We start from the raw sequence: 8,139 nt of genomic DNA on the forward strand, positions 1-8,139 counted from the left end.
ATTTATTTTACCTTCCCTTCTGTGAGACCTGCTGCTTTTGTTCACTTTTTTTTTCCAATTACTGGGTGTGACTGATTTCACAACCCACTAACGGTCCCACTCTACAGTATGACAAAAATTATTACCTAGGGAGACCAGAGTTTTTGTATTCTGACAGAGAATGAATGGTTCCAAAGGTTCTGACCTACAGATAATACTAGTAGACCTGGCCAGTGACCATGAACTAAGCCTCATAGGACTCAGAGAAAGAAACCTAGTTGTCTGTTTCCGTAGTGTAGTGGTTATCACGTTCGCCTAACACGCGAAAGGTCCCCGGTTCGAAACCGGGCGGAAACAAGATAGCCTCTCCTTTTTTTTTTCCCTTATTGGGAATGCCACTCAACGACAAATGAAACATTTAAAAGTTCAAGAAGGAATGAGTCGGAAGTGTAAGTTGGAATTGAGTCCCAGGGGAGGTTTCCACAGGACAATAGAAGCGGTCACAATACCCATACCAGGGATGACACCTTGTGTGGTTGCATCTAAGCCTGCAGTAGATGTGCCCCTCAGAGGAACCCAACAGTCGCACGTGAGGCTATTGAGGCTCAGACATGTCACAAAAAGTGAGGAAACTGACTCCTAAGGGTGGATAGGAACCTGGCCGCTTCCGCCCTCGCCCTCACCTATGACACAGCAGACACCCCCGCTGAGCTAGTCTAGGTTTTTCTATCCGGAATGGTTTCACTCCCAGCCCACACCTCCTCACCACCGCTCCTCAGTGGGGTCACCTGTGCTCCTCCACTGACGCCTTACACTCCGGCTCCTCGCGCCTGGAGCCAGGGCAGACCCAGGTTGAGTCTACCCTGACTCCCTCCTACAGTCGGGTGTGTCCTCAGCGGAGGGGCAAAGGGACCATCAGTCCTTCCAGAGGTCTCCCAGTTAGCCAGGCTCTTCCCCAATCCTCACTTTCCGGACCTCAGCCTTGGGACTGTGGGATGCCCGCAGGTGTGTTGGAATGCAGGATCCCGAGGTCACGGGGAAAAGGCAGCTAGAGCCTCAGAGAAGCAGCCCAGTGGCCTGCGGGACCCCCAGTCCAGAGTTCCTAGCGGAAAAGATGTTAGTAGAGACACACCATGTGGATCCCTATGACACAGCCTGCGTCTGCACCTGGAAAATGGGGTGCACGCTTTGCACACCTGATGGAACTTTAAAATGGAGCTGGAGCTGCTATGCCGGAGGCCTTGCAGTCTTATACTTGGACCCTGTGGAATGTTAAAACGGCAGAATAACTTTTGGACTGGGCCTAAACATCCTTGTGCCTTGTAAAAGAACTGTTAGCAAAGATAACAAGAAAGCAATTATTATGGCTACAGGACTGATGATGACTGCCAGATGGAAAATTAAAAACATTGTTTAGAATTAACATCACCGTGTTATGTTACCTTCACTGAAAGAAATGCCTTCCTTCTATTGGTGTAATTGTTCCCCTTCCCCTTCTCATAAATACCCATTGCCTTTGTCTCCTAATCCTAAAATTATTTGGGCTTCCTCCTGAATCAATGCTCACAAATAACTATTCTGATTGATCTCAAATAAATGTTTGTTGTCTCTCACTTTGAAAGGTCTTTTTATTTTTTGGTCAACAATTCGAACAACTTGCACACAAAAATCAATATTGTGCCAATTTCTTTATCGTTTTTATACTGGTTTGTATACCTTCTCAGAATTTACAGATGTCTTCACACAAGGAGGAGGGCTAGGGCCCAGCCCTGGAACTTAGAGACTAAGAAGAGTGAAGAGTGAAGAATTCTGAACCCCACATGGAAGAATTCTCCAAGTTCCCCTGCTGACCCAATTTCTTTTTCCCCCCTCATATTTTACTAACTGGTTTGAGATTAGTCAGTGGCCCCACCCCAGGCTTTGGACTGCCACAGTGTCTCTTGACCACCCCCACCCCCCCCAAGCTGACCTCCCTGGCGGCCCCAGGACTTTAGGAGGCCAGAACTGTCATTCATTCCTGTCACTCTTCTCTAGGTGGATTTTGATCTGTGCCTCAACTAATGTGATCTCTCATGGTCTTCTCTGTGGAGATAGTAAACATCCAAAACAACACAATTAACCTCAAAGCACTGGCTGGGCTGGGCAACAAGCTTGTGTGAATCCTATTTCTTTTTGGTTACACTTAATGCTAATTTGTCATTATGGCTTTGTTGCTTTCCTAGATTCATCTTGTTTCAGTAACACTATTATTCTCTCTTTTTGAGGCTGAAACTGTAGCTGCTTTCAGTGAAAGCCCCTTTCCACCAGCCCCTGTGTCCAGACAATTTGAAAGCATTCTTGTTTCCTAACAGCAATCATATTCAGGGCCTAGCTATAATTTTTCCTACCCTAGATGCACAGGGGTATGTGGGGAGCTGGAATATTTTTTCAGTGAAGAGTAAAATAAAAGAGCCAAACCTGGGTGCCAGGGCAGTACCTAGGGCCAAAGGTCCCTGGTTCCCCACTTCTGAGTTACCCTAGGGAAATAGTTGAAAGGATATGAATTCACACGGAGGAATCAATTTATTATTATTATTTTTTTTGGTACCTGGGGACAGAACCCAGAACTCTCTGGTTCGCAGGCCAATGCGCCAACCACTGAGCCAGACCAACCAGGGCCTGAGGGACCTATTTAGTTATAAATTTGCTAGAACGTAACTTACTTTTTTAAAAAAAAATCATTACAATATCATTACTCTACAAAATTTTCTACCTTAATTTTTAATCTCTCACCAAAATGTAATTGTATTACTTTTTGTTTTATTTTTAAACATTTTTTTTAATTAGGAAATTTAAAGTAGAGAGAATAGTTCTCACATTGATGTTTCTCTTTCTCTTTCTCTCTCTCTCTCCCCCCCTCCTTCCCTGCCACTCTTTCTTAAAATCAATGGAAAAAATATCCTCAGGTGAGGATTATAAATAAATAAATAAATAAATAAATAAGAGGTATTATGAAATCCCAAGTACCCATCACCCAGCTTCAACAATTTTCTCTTTTCCATCATTCCTGTTTTACCTCTACCTCTACCACTTCCTATCCCCTCACTCTTTTCTTTATAGTCCTCAGATCCCACAGACTATCCTTACATAGTCACTCTATTGACCATCTCCCTTTCCCTCTCGTAGTTCTGGTACTCTGTAGACCTTCCAAGTTTAGGAAATAATATTAATAGTTACAGATCCCATGAATTGGGCCATACTATGGACTAGGCACTTACAACAAACATATGGTATGCTACTATTAAAAGGAAACTTCATCTATTTATTCATTATATTGCAGTAAGAAACAGGCCAAGTTCCTAGCCTCCTGTTTATCTTCTGATAGGCAATTAAAATAACAAACAAGTAAACAGATAAAGAAATAACCTCAGAGAGTTATAAGGACTGTGAGAAAATTAAAGATTATGATCTGATAGCCTGGCAGGCAAGCAGACAACAACATTAGAGAGATGGGCCAGGAAAGAGGCATCAGAAGAGGTGACAAACAATGAGCTGATTTAGAAAGATAATAAGCCAAACTTTCAAAGATATTAGGGAAGAGGCCTGGAGTAGGAGGGAGCGTGATGGGTTCAAGGACAGATGATAGACAAGGGACTTGGAGGGTAAGGAACCACAGTTATACCTTCTTGGCTCTTCAATCTGATGACTCATCTCCACCATTTACTGTTTTGTTTTGTTTTGTTTTGCTTTTTTGCAAGTGGATCAAAAAATGAGTGTAGGACACTGGACATGCAGTCTTAGAGGATTCTTGGGCCAATGAGGAATACACTAGGGCCTCAATTTGGAGTTTTTAAGAGCAGATGAAGGAGTACATAGATTCATTTAGAACATTGTAAATAAGCAATACACTTGAGGTTCCTAGGTGCTGTGGATTGGTGGTTAAAAGAGAGTCTGCAGCAGTAATCAAAGTTCAGATACCAGCTCTGCATTCCAACTGTGCCACCTAACCAGTGCCTCCCTCTTCTCCCCCTAAATGAGCGTTCAGATAGATAAGTCTATAATTGTCATTTGAAATGTCTATGAGAATATCACCAATGGCTTAGATGTTCAAGATGACCCCTTATTTAATGAAAGAGTTCTTTAAAAAATTGCCAGCTTATAAGAAAATAATATTTATAAGTTGATTTAAAATCTGAAGAATAACTAGGCTTAAACATTACAACTGTGATGCATTCAATATTAATCACAAAGTTAGTTGTGCATTCTTTTCCATATTCAGAAACCTCCCCCTTGCCCTTAGACACTAAACATCTCAAATGACAACAGAGAGTGTTTCCCAAAATATCCAGTGATTTAAAACCAGTGGGTCCTGACACAGAATGGAGGAGCAGGTCATTTGGGGTCATCTTTTTGGCCACTCTTCCTTTTGCAGGCAGTCCTCCAGAATTAGGTTGCTCTGGTTGACATTTTTTCTTCCTCCTTACCCAAAATTCACACTCCCCAGGACACCACCATGAGATTGAGGCCTGTCTTTTATTTGGGGGATTAAACCCATGTGGTGTGATATAAATGACAGTGAAATAACAAGGTGAGCATTTGATGTGGGTTGGGCCATCTCTCCTGATGCTACACAGATCCTGGGAGAATGACTTGGTAAAGTCTAGTAAAGGAAGACCAATGACTAAGAAAGAGCTGATATGGTATTTTTAGACTTATTAGAACATAGTCATGAATACATTAAACTTGGAGATGTTTTCTGTTTGAAATGAGGTTTTTAAATGAAAATATTCAAGGAGGTGGTTGATTAATAATTTATATATGTTATATATAATCATTATTGTAAGACCTCTTCACAAACTACATGCATGATCTAATAATTTGTATGTGCCTCATGTGACACCAACCAAGTAAAAAATCATATACAAACTTAATTTCTTATATCTGGTTTGATTCTTCCTGTTCAAGGGAGAAAATTTGCAGAGTAAGAAATAACTGAATAGCCCTTTTAATGAGGTTGTGGCTTTGCAAGAGAAGAAAACATGATGGCCTCTAAAAAAACAGGCCTGAGAAGAAAAAAATTACATTGTGCTATAGAATTAGATTATGAACCATACATAAGAGTAACTGTGATCTTCAGAATCTTTTGTCTGAGTATGCTCCTGTGAGTGGCAAAAGGAGAGTTCTTTTCACTGCCGAGCAGTACCCTTCAGGCCCTGTAATGGGTATTATCATGTAGGATAGGCAGTGAGGAGCCCTGGCGATTTTAAGGGTGTGGGAGAGGAGGGAGTCAGATGTTTAGATTTTTTTGCTAAAGCAGGCCATTGCTACCATAGCATTGGAGAAATAATCTCATTCATGGCTGGTGGGAAGTAATATCAGCCAGTAGGACCCACAACTAGGTGATTTGCCTATTTCTATAAATTACAATAGCATATACACCTTGACCCAGTGATCTCACTTCTGGAAATTTGCCCTGCAGATATGAGTGCAAAAGTGAAAAATGACAATTCTACATGCTAACTAACTGCAGAATTAATTGTAATAACAAGAGATTGGAAAAAAATATAAATGTCCATCAGTAGGTGATGTGTTAAATAAACTATGATTCATCTACAGCAGAATAGTATGAGGCTGCAAAAAGAGATTGAGAACATTTTATGTCTTGAGATAGAAAAACCTTCAAAATATATTAGAGCTGTAATTATTATTATTATTTTTTGTAAAATAAAGGGAAATAAAAATATTTTTTCGTTAAAAAGTTCTGGAAGAATATGTACACAGATACACAAATTGTTACTTAGGGAGGGAGGCTAAAAGTTATATACTTTTCACTGAATACATTTATAGATAGTTCAATTTTTGAACAGTATAAGTGCCTTACTCAAAAGATGTTTTAAAAACTTTGAGGGGGTGGGGTAGATGGTGCAGCATTTGTGGAAAATGATATGCAGATTCCTCAAAAATTAAACACAGAAGTAAAATATGATCAGCAATTCCACTTCTATACCCCAAAAAAGTGAAATTAGGAACTTGAACGGATATTTGTACACCCAAATCCATAGCAGCATTATTCACAATAGCCAAAAGGTGGAAGGAACCCAAGTGTCAACTGATAGATGAGTGGATAAGCAATATTATTATTCAGCCTTAAAAGAATGGAAATTTTGACACATGCTACAACATGAATGAACCTCGAAGACATTATGTTAAGTGAAATAAGCCAGTCACAAATGGACAAATATTGTATGATTTGTCTTATAGGGGTTCCTAGAGTAGTCAAATGCACAGAGACAAAAAATAGAATACCAGAGTCTGGGGGAAGGAGAGAATGGGAAGTAATTGTTTACTGGATCTAGAATTTCATTTGGGGAAGATGTAAAAGTTCTGGAGATGGATTGTGGTGATGGTTACACAACAATGTGAATGTATTCAAAGCTGTAGAACTGGACACTTAAAAACGGTTAAAAAGGTAAATTTTGTTGAGATACACAATTTTTAAAAACTCATTTTTTTCATATATATATAGGCTAGATTAATAAATGAACAAGAGTGAGCCACAGAGAGCCCAAATGCTGCACACAGGAAATTTTCATTTCAGGTTTTCTGTTTTTCAGAGATGTTAGGCAAAAGTTCATCTGTCGCCCAACGTGGGGCTCGAACCCACGACCCTGAGATTAAGAGTCTCATGCTCTACCGACTGAGCTAGCCGGGCTTGCACAGCAAGGTCTTTTAATATCTCCGATCAAGAATTACTATGTTATGATGGTATTAGGACTCTATCCAGCTGGAGGTTTGAAGTAGGTTTCAGTCGGAGTATGATCCAGCCATTAAAAAGCGCTGAGCAGCTCGGAAACAAACTCTTGAGGATGGTGGGCCTGATCGTCTCTCCCACTTCTGTCGGTTTTCTACTTATTGTCCTTTGCCAGAGACCTAGCCCTTTTCCATCCTCAGGAAGTACATGGTGCGAAGGGAAACGTTGGCATCTTGATGCCAATGGCACGATAACCCTGTGATTTTTCAGTCAGGAGTTAAAAAGCAGCATCAGGGAGTGGGCGAAGGACGCAGCCGACACCTCCAATGTGGGCAAAACGCCACAATCTGGGGCTGGTGAACACACAATACAATATACAGGTGATGTGTTATAGAATTGTACACTTGAAACCTATATAATTTTATTAATCAGTGTCACTCCAATAAATCAATAAATGCATGTGAAAAACAAAACGCCGCCATGTGAAAATTTCCCCGGGGCTGTGGGAACTGAAAAAAAAAAAAAAAAGAATGCAAACCTTCGCTGGAGATGCCGGGGATCGAACCCGGGGCCTCATACATGCAAAGCATGCGCTCTACCACTGAGCTACATCCCCCACTCTGCACAGTGCTCTTTTATATCTTCTCTTAGCACTTTCTTTGTGCAAGGCATGTGTGGATTGATGATCTCCCGGGGTTGCGGCAACCTAGAAACTGCAAACGCCAGCGAGTAGTGTCGCGAGGGTTTCCAGAGTCCTCTACTAAATGACTACTGGGATACGGACCTCGACCGAAGGAGGGAGAGGGCCCCAGGAAGGACTAGGCCGGTATAAACACCTGGAGGCAGCGATGGAAAAAGAAGGGAGCAGTCATTTGACGCCATGCCCTAAATAAATTATGAGCCGAAAAAGAAAAGAACACCTTGTGCAGGATGCTACGTCTATAAAACAAAAAGAGGGAGACGTGTAGTAAATATATTTGTATAAAATAATTCAGAATTGCTTGGGATGGGGAGGGGACTGGGGTCTAGGCGATAGGCAGACTTTTAACTATAAACCGCTCTGTGTATCTAAATTTTGAATCACGTCCAAATTAATTTAATCCAAGAAAAGTGTACGGAGCGCCTACTAGGTACCTGGAACTGCTCTAGAAAACTGGTGGTCCAGCGTTGAACAAAACTTACACAGTCTAATCCCTCTAACAGCTCGCATTCCAAAGGAAGTAGAGTGCTAGAGAGAACATTGAGCCAGCGTTTAGCGAGAAATTTGGTAAGGTGTGATTGTAAATAGGCTTCATTGAGAAAAGTAACATTTGAAACAAGACTTCAAGGAGATGGGAAGTGAACCATGCGAGTATCTGGGATTAGAGAGGTCCAGTTAAAGAGAACAGCCAGTTCAAAGGCTCCAGGTAGGATCTTTCTGAAGTGTTGCA

The 8,139-nt window shown here is 41.2% G+C and overlaps 3 non-coding genes across 3 annotated transcripts; 1 reads left to right on the top strand and 2 right to left on the bottom strand.

Moving 5' to 3' along the window:
* The first annotated feature begins 263 nt into the window (after positions 1 to 263).
* On the top strand, positions 264 to 336 carry TRNAV-AAC. The gene has a single exon. It is a non-coding gene; the product is annotated as a tRNA-Val (tRNA).
* Positions 337 to 6,597: 6,261 nt separating this feature from the next.
* On the bottom strand, positions 6,598 to 6,670 carry TRNAK-CUU. Its single transcript has one exon. It is a non-coding gene; the product is annotated as a tRNA-Lys (tRNA).
* Positions 6,671 to 7,253: 583 nt separating this feature from the next.
* Positions 7,254 to 7,325, bottom strand: TRNAA-UGC. The gene has a single exon. It is a non-coding gene; the product is annotated as a tRNA-Ala (tRNA).
* Positions 7,326 to 8,139: the final 814 nt, after the last annotated feature.

Source organism: Molossus molossus, unplaced genomic scaffold, assembly GCF_014108415.1.
Source record: "Molossus molossus isolate mMolMol1 unplaced genomic scaffold, mMolMol1.p scaffold_m16_p_4, whole genome shotgun sequence".
NCBI lineage: Eukaryota > Metazoa > Chordata > Mammalia > Chiroptera > Molossidae > Molossus > Molossus molossus.